Source organism: Triticum urartu, unplaced genomic scaffold, assembly GCF_056163025.1.
Source record: "Triticum urartu cultivar PI428250 unplaced genomic scaffold, HENAU_Tu73 scaffold2, whole genome shotgun sequence".
Classification (NCBI taxonomy): domain Eukaryota; kingdom Viridiplantae; phylum Streptophyta; class Magnoliopsida; order Poales; family Poaceae; genus Triticum; species Triticum urartu.
In genome coordinates, this window is record NW_028260368.1 from 4,749,551 (window position 1) to 4,764,986 (window position 15,436).

The following is a 15,436-nucleotide window of genomic DNA, read 5'->3' on the forward strand; positions in this document are numbered from 1 at the left end:
ATATCACGAAGAAATCTATCCCTCCCATAGCAATAACTAGAATTAAAAAAAAGGGAATGACAAAGCATCTGGGAATAAACGATTAATTTCTATCAATAAACCTGCTAAAGCACCAAACCATAGAGTACTTAGCACGGGTGCTACAGAGAGATATGTTTTTATATCCCGCATTGAAAATCCTCCTTCCTTGTTGGAATACATATATGATCATAAACTCTTGCCCAAGATTGTTATGCTATATATAAAATGAACCATATCGACGAAATTTTCCTATCCCTAAAAAAGAAAAAGATGACCCCTTCTTCCTATATATTACCAAGGAAAAGTAATCCTTCTTTTATAGGCGAAATTATATTGGATTTTATATGTATATAATTCCTTAATTATATGAGACCAAAAAGAAGAAATGACACGAGGGTTCTATATATAGATAGAGAAAGAAAGAAGAAGAAAATTATGATGTGGAAAAGAAGACAGGAATTGTGTACAATGGCATTGTACAACAATTTAATTTGGAAAAGGGATGTAGCGCAGCTTGGTAGCGCGTTTGTTTTGGGTACAAAATGTCACAGGTTCAAATCCTGTCATCCCTACCTATTACTTCTTTCTTCTTTATAGGCAGTAGCGACGAGATCAATTAAAGTAAAGTGGGTATAACTTGAATTTGTGGAGACTATACGTACGTGAGATACATTAGGAATAGAAAAAGATTTTCTTTTTGAATGAATGAAAGCGCTCTTAGTTCAGTTCGGTAGAACGCGGGTCTCCAAAACCCGATGTCGTAGGTTCAAATCCTACAGAGCGTGATTCCATCTATTTTATGTCGAAGCAGAGTAAAATAACTTAACAAAATTGAATTGTAACTCCAATTTCAATTTGACCTCCTCTCTGGTCTGGAGGAGGTCAATCAAAAAAAAAAAATGACTCAATCAAAGATCCAACTGATCCCCACGCCTGTATTGCAAATACGCAGTCACGAATAATCCCGCTAAAGTAATAGGAATTAGGCCTAAGACGATTCCAAATAGAAAAACTTCAATCATTTCGATTTGTTCGAGGGGATAAAAAAAGAGGTACGATCTATCCCTAAATAGTACTCTAAATTATCCACGAATCTCAATGACCAAGAAAAGAATTCCTAATTAGTCTGGAAAAGAGTCGTAGAATGCCAGGAATCCCAAAGAAAGATTTTTCTTTTCTGAATTATAATTATTCAGTCAATTCAAATAAGGCGTATCTTGTTCAAGCCAATAAATAGAGCTGGGGTTATAGTTAAAGCAGCCAGTAGAAAACCAAAATAACTAGTTAAAGTAAGCATGAAAGAGTTAAATTCCATTTATTTTTTTTTACTACACTACATATGTTGGTAAAGCATTTACCTAAGTTATGGAAAATTCATAATTCATCAGTTATTTTAGATAATACTAAAAAACAAGATAGAGTAAGATACAGAAGTGTAAAAGAAAGTGGATTCATCAGATGATACATGAGTCCCTAATTCCGAATCAAGAGATTTGTTGTGGAATTTGTCAATTGAGTAAAGTAATAATATTAAGAACTAGATCATCTAACCCCATTGAATGAAAAAAAGAAATTCAATTTTCAGGGAAATTTTTGAATAAGAGATAAATAAACAATTGAATTTGAAAAAAAAAACTTCTTTCTATTTTGGATAATTTCTTTTTCAATAGGACCCTCTTTTTGGAGTGAACGATCGAATATTCCCCTATTCCTTCTTATTTTAACTGATTGTATTCCATATGGAATAAGAGGAGAACAAAAGCATTCCACGACCTGCCAAGGGGCTGTTAAAAAAAAAAAAAAAAGAAAGCTCTTCCTTGAATTTACTTTATTTTTATTCCTTTTTCGAACTCCAACCAAAGTAGATTCGAAGACGAGTCACTTCAATTATCCTTTTAAGTTCTATTCTATCTTCTGTCTTTCCCTATTTCATCTCGTAAAGTTCCGCGCTCGCAGTTTGGTCAAGAAAGTTAGACCTAATCCAACAAACAATACAAGGATGAATTACGAATTATGAAAGGATAGATTTCACATATACTTGTCCTTGTATTGTGTCAGTATGAGAATATCCTTCCTAAATTATTTATCCAAACCTATTGATCATTAACTTAGATTTTCCCAAGATTTTGGCTGCTATTCCGAATTACTCTATTATTCCGAAGCCAATGAAAAGTAAGTAGAACCTACAAAAATGGGGTTTTCTATTGATGCCTTGAATAACATATAGCTTACCTATAGACAAAAAAAAAATAAAAAAGTAATTATGTTTCGGAACCAGGCAAAACCAGATTGCTGTGCCATAGGAAGGATAGCTATACTAATTCGGTATACTCAAAATACACCTTTGGTACAAAATTGACAATCTCACAAGGATGAAATATCAGTAATTTTCTATTTACTGGTCGATCCCATCTTTTACGGAATCAATTCCTTTTTTGAATGTACAAAAATTTTGGGAGTTCAGCATGTCTGGAAGCACGGGAGAACGTTCTTTTGCTGATATTATTACCAGTATTCGATACTGGGTTATTCATAGCATTACTATACCTTCCCTATTCATTGCGGGTTGGTTATTTGTCAGTACGGGTTTAGCTTATGACGTGTTTGGAAGTCCTAGGCCAAACGAGTATTTCACGGAAAGCCGACAAGGAATTCCGTTAATAACCGACCGTTTTGATTCTTTAGAACAACTCGATGAATTTAGTAGATCCTTTTAGGAGGCCCTCAATGACCATAGATCGAACCTATCCTATTTTTACAGTGCGATGGCTGGCTATTCACGGACTAGCTGTACCTACTGTTTTTTTCTTGGGATCAATATCAGCAATGCAGTTCATCCAACGATAAAACAAATTCCAACTATAGAACTATGACACAATCAAACCCGAATGAACAAAATGTTGAATTGAATCGTACCAGTCTATACTGGGGTTTATTACTCATTTTTGTACTTGCTGTTTTATTTTCCAATTACTTCTTCAATTGAGAGAAAGAAAGAGACTAATAAGAATTCTCTTATCCCATTTGGAAGGATACCATCCTTATAACTACCCATGACTGTTTTTGTCTCTAGCATGACCAATTGATAAAATGTGGAGGAAAGTAGGGGAAATGGCCGATACTACTGGAAGAATTCCTCTTTGGCTGATAGGTACTGTAGCTGGTATTGCTGTGATTGGTTTAGTAGGTGTTTTCTTTTATGGTTCATATTCTGGATTGGGTTCATCTCTATAGTAATCGGAGGGACCAGATTGTAAACATGAAAAAGTAGGAGCTTAGCGGGTCCTTACCCCCCTTTATCTGATTAGAGCGGAAAGGACCCGCGGAATTTTTATTTTACTCTTATAACGCGAATTGAATCTATTCGATTCACTCTTATGAAGCAACAAGAAAAAGAGATCACTCGAGGATCCAATATCTTATTCCACGAAGGAAGTATCCTGAAAATCCTTGATTTAGTTTCGAGTAATAAACTAATAAAACCTTAATCAAAACTATTCAACTAGCCTAAAAATAAAAAAACCTTCAATGGAAGAGTTTACTTTTTTTTTGCAAAATTTCTGTAAATTTGAAGTTGAACTTAATTAAACAAGCCAAGCAATTTGCTCACAATCACAAGAAATTTTTCCCCCGCCATATTTTCTTCCCCTCTGTTTGTCCACTACCTCGGCTAAACCTAAGCAAAAGAAAAAGAGGTCCAAGAGACAGACCCGAATAAAGAAGAAATAGTAATCTTTGACGAATTAGGAAGAAAAAGGATTCTTATTTTGATACAAGAAGAATCGGCACAAGAAAAAGGCTTTTTCTTGTGCCGAATAGACGATTAAGAAGACCTGCAATCCCTCCGAAAAAGAAGAAATTTTAATTTGATTGTTCTCGCCTTTGCCTTGGATTCTCTTCTTTTGCATGGGATATAAATAAGGAATTCCAGACATCTCATAAACAAAAAGCAGTCTAAACAAAAAAAGGATTTCCAAAATAGATCATAGATAATTCTAGCAATTGCCAATAAATCGAGGCTTTTTACCAACTTGATGGTAAGAAATCCCGGGACCTAGAAATTCATTTCGTACAATTGAACCTTTTCAAACTGTTTCTTTTTGAGAACCAAAAAAACTTGTGCCAAAATAACGGATGCGAAGAAGAACAAAAGGCCTTGGACACGTAATGGATCCTGAAGCACGATTTCTGCGTCCCCCTGACCAAAACCTCCCACATTAGGATTGCTTGTTAATGGTTGATCAAGCTTGATGGATTCCCCCTCTGAAACAAGAAGTTCTGGTCCGGGAGGTATAATATCAATCACTTGGCGTCCATCTGATGCATCAACTATGGATATTTCATACCCCCCCTTTTCTTTACGTAGTATTTTTCTTACTATACCTGTTGACGTAGCATTATAGACTGTATTGTTACTCTTGCTACCATCAGGATAGATCTGTCCTCTTCCTCGGTTTCCCCCTACATATATGGGATATTTTAAGAAATGAGCATCTTTCTTCGTAGCAGGATCAGGGGAAAGAATGGGAAAGACAATTTCACTATATTTCTTACCGGGAACAGGGCCTATCACAAGAATGTTTTTTTTATCGGGACGATAACTCTGAAAAGCAAGATTTCCTATCTTTTCTTTTAACTCAGGGGAAATACGATCGGGCGGCGCTAATTCGAATCCCTCGGGCAAAATAAGAACAGCACCTACATTCAACCCTCCCTTTTTTCCATTAGCAAGAACTTGTTTCAATTGCATATCATAAGGAATTCGAAGAACTGCTTCAAATACAGTATCGGGAAGCACAGCTTGGGGAACTTCAATATCGACGGGCTTGCTAGCTAAATGGCAATTGGCACATACAATTCGTCCAGTTGCTTCTCGTGGGTTTTCATAACCCTGCTGCGCAAAAATGGGATATGCATTTGAAATAGATGTCCGAGTTATTACGTATATCATGATCGATACAGAAATCGATCGAGTTATCTGTTCCTTTACCCAAGAAAAAGTATTTCTATTTTCCATGTCCAATCGCAGATCCCAGAATTTCTACAATAAATTAGATAGGTAGCTAAGCTAATCTAGTTCCCTATACACGAATCTGTTGTCATTCTACTGCAACAGTTGTACTGCAATGATGAATACCTTAAAGTAGGTATAAATAGAAAGAATTTTGCTAAAATGGAAAAGGGCTTTCTTTCTAAAAAAAGATGCTTGCTAATTTGATTAATATTAATATCGGGAGATCAAATGAATTTATGCTTCACTAATTGAATGATAAATGACTACAAGCGAAGGAGATAGACGATTTAAACAAAAAAAGACCCAAAATTTCAAACATGTATCTAGAATTACTGGAAAACTACAAACAAAAATAGTGAAAATAAGCTCGTTAGGAGCCCATCCAAAATCGTTGTAGACCCAACGAATTACTAGTTCCCAACCACGGGTGGAGTGAAATCCAACAAAAAAATCAGTAACTAAAAGAATAAAAAAAGCTTTTATTGAGTCATTTAAATTATAGAAGAATTCCTGAACCCAAGAATTCAAAATGACAAGTTCCTCTTTACCCAGAAAAAAAGAACCACTTAGAATAGCCAAACAGATTATATTTGTCGAGAAATGCAAAATGGTATGGAGATGATCCTCATTATTTATTTTGACCCATTGTATTATTTCCTTGTGTATTCCTGTAGGAGGTTTTTGTACATGTGTCTTTAGTTTCCCTTTTATCATCTCGTCCAAGAGAGAAAGTTCTTCTAATTCTATGAATCTTTCTAGAATCCTTTTCTCTTGAATATCAGTTAAGAGAGTTTCGGATTGCCTGGTATTCCACCAATTCTTAATCCAAAGTTCCAGACATTTGTTAAATGAGGAAGAGACCCCCCAAGGCAAAAGTACGATAAATACAAGATATAGTAAAGAAGGCAATGCTTTCTTTTTTTTCATTTTTGATCTGTAAATGGAGTTGTTAATGAATATGCTTCATTCGCTGACTCTATTCCATTCCCTGACTCTATATGATGATATTTCTATTTCATGATATTTCTATTTCTTTGAAGCAAAAACTCTATAGGTTTGATACCCTGTATCTATTCTTCTTTTTTGTATATTAGTTATTAGTGGAATTTCAGTGCATTGGGTTCTTTCTTAGATCTAGATGGAATGAAATAGTGAAATAGAATAAAAAAAAAGCCCTTTCGGATGAAAAAGGAAGAATAGTATGCGATATATCTAACTTGGATAAAAAAAAATTAAAAGCAAATTTCTCTTATCCTCGTTTGTTCCTTCCTTTAGATAAATACTTAAAAATCCCCTTACAATAACAAATCCAATTTAGAAGGGACTTCCTCCCTGTGTTGAGAAAACTTTTCTTCTTCCAATTCTTCTTTTCTTCATTCAACTCAGTTCAAAAAAGATACCTCAAAATACTTCAATTGGTACGCGCAAGAAATAGGCCAATTCGGCAGCTTTTTGTTCAATTTCTCGTGGAGTAAAAAATTTATCATCAGTACGAGTCAAGGGAATGATCCCCTGGCCCCGGATTTCCATATAAAGAATACGACGAGGATAAAGACCCTCTTTAACCTGAATTCTAATTGATTGGATATCCCGCATAAGGAATCGAAGGAAGACGCGACGTTTTATTCCAGGGAATCCCCAACGAAAAATGCACACTATTCCCTCTTTTCTATCGAATCGGTCATAACCACTACCTACATTCCACAAAATAGTACACCACAAGTAGGAGCTAATGAATAGGCCTGCGATTCCGTAGAAAGACATCACGACCCCCTGCGGAAAAAAAAGAATTTCTTGAGATGGAAGTATAGATATAATATTCTTACCAAGATAACTGGAAATCCCAACCGATAAGAATCCTAGTGAACCTAGAAAAAGAATACAGGCCCAGAAAAAATTACCCCTTTTTCGAGAACCTTTTAGAAGTTCTACCCATATGTGTTCTGATCGCCAATTCATATTAGATATACTAAATCCAGCAGCGGTCGATTGAAATTGAGAGAATAAGCTAAATAATTTTGACTTTACTTTTTTTGATTCTGAAATCGCCTTCAGCAACTAGTACTCCTGTGAAATAATAGGTTAGATACATTGACTTTCTATTCAAAAAATATTCGTTGATTCAATTAAAATAAATAAAATAAAACTCGCTATACCTGGCTCTGCATATTCATGCATTTATGCTCGTAGCCTATATCCGCATCCATAACCGTTTTTCATTTGTGTGTAGAAAGTGTGTGTAGAAAAAGCCACATACCCTACCATATTATATTACTTACACTAAAAAATACTAGACAATCTTATTTTTTTGCACATAAAGAAATAAAGAAGTCATTGCAATTGCCGGAAATACTAAGCCTACTAAAGGCACGAAAATAGAAGGTAAGTTTAAATCCGTCATGGAATAGGTGTCTCAATTCAAATTTACTATTTCTATCTAGTCGAAAAATATCTTAAGATTCTTATGATATAATTAAGTATATCTATTATAAGGAATATTGACTATTGTATTGTATTTTTTATTTTTAGTTTGAAAAATATTCTGTAAAAAAAATGAAAGGATAATAAGAAAATTCCAAAAAAGGAGAACTAATTAAAAAGATTTTATTTTGATTTTCCCATCCTCATGGCCTTTCTATCTTTCTAATCTAATTTGAAATTGGATTCAAAAGAAAGCGGTTAGAATTTACTTCCTGCATACATACTTCTCTAGAAGCGCATACAATAATGCGTGGTAAAGGCGGAAAAATAGTATATTCAATCAAAATCAAAGGGCAAATTATCTTACCTACTATAGATCCCCTACTACCCTCTTAGACTTTAAAAGGCGATATACCACCCAAAGAAAGGGTATGAAAATGCCGGGTGGAGTTAGCTTTTCGACGAAGACCTGTCCCGTGCAGCGAAGCCCTGTTAGTAAGACCCCCCGCAATAATGGATTATAGAAGAATATTATTCCAAATACTCCTCTGGACGCATATAGTAGCATTGCGATTCCGAATCTTTTTTATTTATGAATATGAACAGAAAAAATTCATTGTATCGTTGGGTCGGAGCGGAGGTTTGGTCCAGAAAAATTAGAAACAAAACGTCTACTCTACCGCATTGAAGTCTATAGCGCTGTATTTCCACGAAAGTATAATTCTTACCATCAGGATACGATCCTTTCTTTTGAACTAAACGTCTCTACGATGGGTCCAGGTTCTATGTCCAATCCCAAATCAAGGATTTCTCGCTCTTGATCGGAGTCATAAACTAAAAAAAAACTACCTTTTTATCCTTTTTCTCAAGGTTATAGAAAACTTCCTTATCTAGTTCTAGCATTTTGAAAAAAAAAAAATGCTTCTTTTTTTACACACAGTTCGAGTCACTTGTTGACTCACGATTACGCCTGTTAAAAGTTTCAAACGTCCTCTTTTTTGAAATTGAAAGAGAGTCCTATAAAAAGGTCTAACTTCCAAACTATGTCTTTTTTCATTCATTCTCCTTTAGTTTTTTTCTCTATCTAGAAGTGGAATAGAATAACCCGGTTGAAGGGTAATGATCATACGTCTGTAATGCATTGTATGGCCCAGAATAGGTCCTATTCTTCTACCTTTTCCAGGTAGTCGATGGCTATTCACAGCTACCACCTTAACACCAAAGAAGAGTTCGACCCAATGCTTTATTTCTGTCTTAGTGAATCCCGATTCGACATTAAAAGTATATTGATTCTTTCCCAATAAACGAAGACTTTTTTCTGTAAATACTGCGTATTTGATTCCATTATCATTATCATATGATAATACTATATTTTATTATTTTATTATTTTATTTGTATTTCTTTATTGTATTATACCTTAATATATATATTCTAGATATATAGAATAGACGAATCTCAATTTGTCAAGTCTCATGATCATATCATGATCTATTTTTATTCGGCTCAATCTTTTTTTTCTAAAAAAGATTGAGCCGAGTTTAATTGCAATCAATTAGAAGAATAAAGAAGAATTACTGCATTTCATAACTGATTTTTTTCTCTTTTTATTTCGTTTCTTTTTTATTTATACCTTCTTTATCTTTAGTTTTATCTAGTTAATCAATAGTATCTACCGGCTCGAACTCGAATTTGATCGCCTTCCATACTTCACAAGCTGCGGCTAGTTCAGGACTCCATTTGCAAGCTGCTCGGATAATTTCATTACCTTCGCGAGCAAGATCGCGCCCTTCGTTACGAGCTTGTACACAGGCTTCTAAAGCCACTCGATTAGCTGCTGCACCAGGTGCATTTCCCCAAGGATGTCCTAAAGTTCCTCCACCAAATTGTAATACAGAATCGTCCCCAAAGATTTCGGTCAGAGCTGGCATATGCCAAACATGAATACCACCTGAAGCTACCGGTATAACACCTGGCATGGATACCCAGTCCTGAGTGAAAAAGATACCGCGAGCACGATCTTTTTCAATAAAATCATCGCGCAATAAATCAACAAAACCTAAAGTCATTTCGCGTTCCCCTTCTAACTTACCTACTACTGTACCGGAGTGGATATGATCTCCCCCAGACATACGCAATGCTTTAGCTAATACACGGAAATGCATACCATGATTTTTCTGTCTATCAATAACTGCATGCATTGCACGGTGAATGTGAAGAAGTAGGCCATTGTCGCGGCAATAATGAGCCAAAGTAGTATTTGCGGTGAATCCCCCAGTTAAGTAGTCATGCATTACAATAGGAACCCCTAATTCTCTTGCAAATACAGCTCTCTTAATCATTTCTTCACATGTACCCGCAGTCGCATTCAAGTAATGCCCCTTGATTTCACCGGTTTCGGCCTGTGATTTATAAATAGCTTCGGCACAAAAGACAAAACGGTCTCTCCAGCGCATAAATGGTTGTGAGTTTACGTTTTCATCATCTTTGGTAAAATCAAGTCCACCACGTAGACACTCATAACACGCTCTACCATAATTTTTTGCGGATAATCCCAATTTTGGTTTAATAGTACATCCCAATAAAGGACGACCGTACTTGTTCAACTTATCTCTTTCAACTTGGATACCATGAGGCGGGCCTTGGAAAGTTTTTGAATAAGTAGGGGGAATTCGTAGATCCTCCAAACGTAGAGCACGTAGGGCTTTGAAACCAAATACGTTACCTACAATGGAAGTAAACATGTTAGTAACGGAACCCTCTTCAAATAGGTCTAATGGATAAGCTACATAACAGATCCATTGGTTGTCTTCCCCAGCAACAGGCTCGATGTGATAGCATCGTCCTTTGTAACGATCAAGACTGGTAAGTCCATCAGTCCAAACAGTTGTCCATGTACCAGTAGAAGATTCGGCAGCTACTGCAGCCCCTGCTTCTTCGGGCGGAACCCCAGGCTGAGGACTTACTCGGAATGCTGCCAAGATATCAGTATCCTTAGTTTCATACTCTGGGGTGTAGTAAGTCAATTTATAATCTTTAACACCAGCTTGAAATCCAACACCTGCTTTAGTTTCTGTTTGTGGTGACATAAGTCCCTCCCTATAACTCTTGAATTAAGAATTCTCACAATAACAGGGTCTACTCGATGTTAATTAGGCGTAAATGAAACTTTAGCAAAAATCTCGTAAAACAAAAAGGATATTCAATTAATATAATATCAACTCATTAAAGAAAATTGAGGGCATGCTTAGGTTAATGAATATGTTTCATTCATATATAATGCGTACACCCTGTGTATGTTCTATCCTATAGGAATTCCAATATAGGAATTCGATAGGAATTGAGTTGTTGTTATGGTAAGTTAACACGGTTCGTTATTAAACCATGGATTTGATTTACCAAATCCATAATTATTGTATACTCTTTGATAGATATAGCGCAACCCAAATTAATTCCTAATCCTTATTTTACAAGTTCTTAATAGTTCTCTTTTCTTATTTTGAATGCAAATACCTAACTAAATACTAATAAAATTCTTTGTTGACAGCAATCTATGCTTCACAGTAGTATATATTTTGTATATCGAAGTCCTAGATAGGAAAGTAGAGTAGGCACAGATCCTCCACAAAAGGCAAAATGTATATGAAAAAAAAGATTGATTGAACTTTCCAATGGACTCATTCCATGAGTAAACGATTGAATGGGATTCGCTTGGGCAACGAAATCAAGTCCTGGTCCCCTTTTCTCTCTTATTGAATTAACTAATTCATTTCCTTTTTACTTTTGGATTTTTTTTGATTTGATTTGGCATTATTCAACAATAAAAAAAGAAAAATTTCGACAAATTCCTTTTTTTTAATTATGTGATAATTATGAGAACCAATCCTACTACTTCTCCTCCCGGGGTTTCCACAATTGAAGAAAAAAGTACAGGTCGTATCGATCAAATTATTGGACCCGTGCTGGATGTCACTTTTCCCCCAGGCAAGTTACCTTATATTTATAACGCTTTGGTAGTCCAGAGTAGAGACACTGCCGATAAGCAAATTAATGTGACTTGTGAGGTACAACAATTATTAGGAAATAATCGAGTTAGAGCTGTAGCTATGAGTGCTACGGACGGGTTGATGAGAGGAATGGAAGTGATTGACACGGGAGCTCCTCTCAGTGTTCCGGTCGGTGGAGCTACTCTCGGACGAATTTTCAACGTTCTTGGGGAGCCTGTTGACAATTTGGGTCCTGTAGATAGTAGTGCAACGTTCCCTATTCATAGATCTGCGCCTGCCTTTATCGAGTTAGATACGAAATTATCCATCTTTGAAACAGGTATTAAGGTCGTCGATCTTTTAGCTCCTTATCGACGTGGAGGAAAAATAGGACTATTTGGGGGGGCTGGAGTAGGTAAAACAGTACTGATCATGGAATTAATCAATAACATTGCTAAAGCTCATGGGGGCGTATCCGTATTCGGTGGAGTAGGGGAACGGACTCGTGAAGGAAATGATCTTTATATGGAAATGAAGGAATCCGGAGTAATTAATGAAAAAAATATTGAGGAATCAAAGGTAGCTCTAGTCTATGGCCAAATGAATGAACCACCGGGAGCTCGTATGAGAGTTGGTTTAACTGCCCTAACTATGGCGGAATATTTCCGAGATGTTAATAAGCAAGACGTGCTTTTATTTATCGATAATATCTTTCGTTTTGTTCAAGCAGGATCAGAGGTATCCGCTTTATTAGGGAGAATGCCCTCCGCAGTGGGTTATCAACCTACTCTTAGTACAGAAATGGGTTCTTTGCAAGAAAGAATTGCTTCTACTAAAAAGGGATCTATAACTTCGATTCAAGCAGTTTATGTACCTGCAGACGATTTGACCGACCCTGCCCCTGCCACAACATTTGCACATTTGGATGCTACTACCGTACTTTCCAGAGGATTAGCTTCCAAGGGTATTTATCCAGCAGTAGATCCTTTAGATTCAACCTCGACTATGTTACAGCCTCGGATCGTTGGCAACGAACATTATGAAACTGCGCAAAGAGTTAAGGAAACTTTACAACGTTACAAAGAACTTCAGGACATTATCGCAATTCTTGGCTTGGATGAATTATCGGAAGAGGATCGTTTAACTGTAGCAAGAGCAAGAAAAATTGAGCGTTTCTTATCACAACCGTTCTTTGTGGCAGAAGTTTTTACTGGTTCTCCAGGAAAGTATGTTGCTCTTGCGGAAACTATTAGGGGATTTCAACTAATCCTTTCCGGAGAATTAGACGGCCTACCTGAACAGGCTTTTTATTTGGTGGGTAACATCGATGAAGCTAGCACGAAAGCTATAACCTTAGAAGAGGAGAACAAATCGAAGAAATGAAATTAAATCTTTATGTACTGACTCCTAAGCGAATTATTTGGGATTGTGAAGTGAAAGAAATCATTTTATCCACTAATAGTGGCCAAATTGGCGTATTACCAAACCACGCCCCCATTAACACAGCAGTAGATATGGGTCCTTTGAGAATACGCCTCCTCAACGACCAATGGTTAACAGCGATTCTGTGGAGCGGTTTTGCGAGAATAGTTAATAATGAGATCATCATTTTAGGAAATGATGCGGAACTGGGTAGTGATATTGATCCGGAAGAAGCTCAAAAGGCACTTGAAATAGCCGAAGCTAACTTGAGTAAAGCTGAGGGTACGAAAGATTTGGTTGAAGCGAAGCTCGCTCTCAGACGAGCTAGGATACGAATCGAGGCTGTCAATTGGATTCCCCCATCCAATTGAAGACAATCCAGTGGTTTATAGTTGATACAAAGAAAAAGGGAAGAGGGGTAGAAAAAGTTATTAGATAGCGAAGCGAAGTAAGTCCAATGCTATCTAGTAATTTTTCTACCTACTTACCTACTATTGGATTTGAACCAATGACTCCCGCCGTATGAAAGCAATACTCTAACCACTGAGTTAAGTAGGCAATTTATCACCACAAAGGAAGACCCATTACTTCGATCGATTATATATTGAATCCCTTTTCTAAGCAATACCGCTCTGTTATTGGTCTGTTATATACTAAATACTAAACTAAATACTAAACAGATACAGATCAAAGGGGTATCCTCTGGCATTAGAAAATATTCATCTTGACAAGAAATTATCTATATGTTAAGATATCTCTGATAAGGGCTATAGCTCAGTTCGGTAGAGCAACTCGTTTACACGTGCGCCAATGCTTTTCAAAGGAGCTTATTATGCAATGAACATAATCGATCTTATTGCAAAATCAATGTCTTACTTCATAGATTCGAGAGAATAGGAGAACAGTAGCCTGACAAACAGTCGGTTCAGTCCGATTCAGGTGCCAATTCAGGTGCCTAATCAAATAGAACCCTTATGGATTTGCTAGTTGATAAGGTAAATATCCAGCCCACTAAATGCTAGGCGTAATGAGGATAAGGGCCTCCAAAAAACTTCTTTTCGTTCTATGAACTTTAAGGTGTATGAAGTCTCATAGTTAACTCTTGCAGTGGAACGATAGAGACTCCATTTCACTTAGGTTGATTTAATTTAGACCGGAGGCAGACCTAAGTCAAGGTAATCCTCCTTTGAAACACTTTGGTATTGCTCCTAGATAGATCATAATACAAAAAATCAATCAGAGCACAGGGAGCCATCTCATTATCTTTCCGTAAAGAAAAACTATGGTGGACTAACTGATCTTTAAATCAGTTTATGAAAGAGCCCAATGCAAAAAAATGCATGTTGGGTCTTTGAAACAGTTCAAATCATTTCGATAATAATCCGTTTGATCTGTTTTACCGAGAAGGTCTACGGTTCGAATCCGTATAGCCCTAATATGCCCTTTTTTAGATTTTAGGATCTCTATCCTATGTTTTCTTTAGTTTAGTATAGTTTTCATTTTCTCATTAGTATTTGTTTATAGACTGGATAGGCGCCTGCGACATAGAATAGAGATAAAAGCATTACCAAAGGCTCATTCATCGAAAATCAAAATCATACAGACAGGAAAAGAAAAACGAATTTCTATCAAATCAATAGAAGAAAGGATCCTTTCCCTGATTTGAATCCCGTCCTCCTTCAAATAGGATATCTCTAGACTTCCCTATAATAACTGCAATGATTTTATCCATTTTGCGAATTCCTACTTTGTTTTAAGTATATTTATTACTTTGTTTATAGATACATTATGTAAATTGATCAACTTTAAATAGAAAAAATAAAGTAAAGAGTAAATAAGAAAACAGAATATTCTGTCTCATAGTTCTGAAATAGAGTTCTTTATTTTTATTTTATAGTATTACTTCTCATTAATTATACTGCATAGATTAGTCCTACTATCTTAATTAGGTTCTAATTTAGTAGTATTCTCATTTTTATTTAATAGTCTCTTATTATTTTATTATTAAATATTAAATAAAGGATAGAGCTATTCTTTTTTCTAGAGATTCTAGAGAAAGCGAGACAAAGTGAAACGAGAAAGTTTTCTTTATATAAGAATTAGATCTACATACACCATATCTAAATAGAATGGAAATCCAAAAGAAAGGGAGTTGGGATTCCATTGGATGAATCTTTAAAGAAGATGCAGCACAGAGGAAACAAAGGCTAAACTTAAACTAAGCGCTTTTGTTTGAACAAAAAAGATTCTTGTTTCACCGAGGAAAAGAGAGAAGTTCTGGATAAATTGACAATGCTGAATTGAATTGACTAATTTAAGTTCCGCCTATTCCACATTAATGGGAGTACATTATGTTTCTGCTTCACGAATATGATATTTTTTGGACATTTCTAATAATAGCAAGCCTTATTCCTATTTTGGCATTTTCGATTTCAGGACTTTTAGCCCCGGTTAGTGAAGGACCAGAGAAGCTTTCTAGTTATGAATCGGGTATAGAACCCATGGGAGGGGCTTGGGTACAATTCCGAATACGCTATTATATGTTTGCGCTCGTTTTTGTTGTTTTTGATGTGG

At 35.9% G+C, this 15,436-nt stretch overlaps 2 non-coding genes across 2 annotated transcripts; both read left to right on the forward strand.

Annotated features, from left to right (window-relative positions):
• The first annotated feature begins 519 nt into the window (after positions 1-519).
• On the forward strand, positions 520-593 carry TRNAP-UGG (transfer RNA proline (anticodon UGG)). Its single transcript has one exon. It is a non-coding gene; the product is annotated as a tRNA-Pro (tRNA).
• Positions 594-732: 139 nt separating this feature from the next.
• Positions 733-806, forward strand: TRNAW-CCA (transfer RNA tryptophan (anticodon CCA)). Its single transcript has one exon. It is a non-coding gene; the product is annotated as a tRNA-Trp (tRNA).
• Positions 807-15,436: the final 14,630 nt, after the last annotated feature.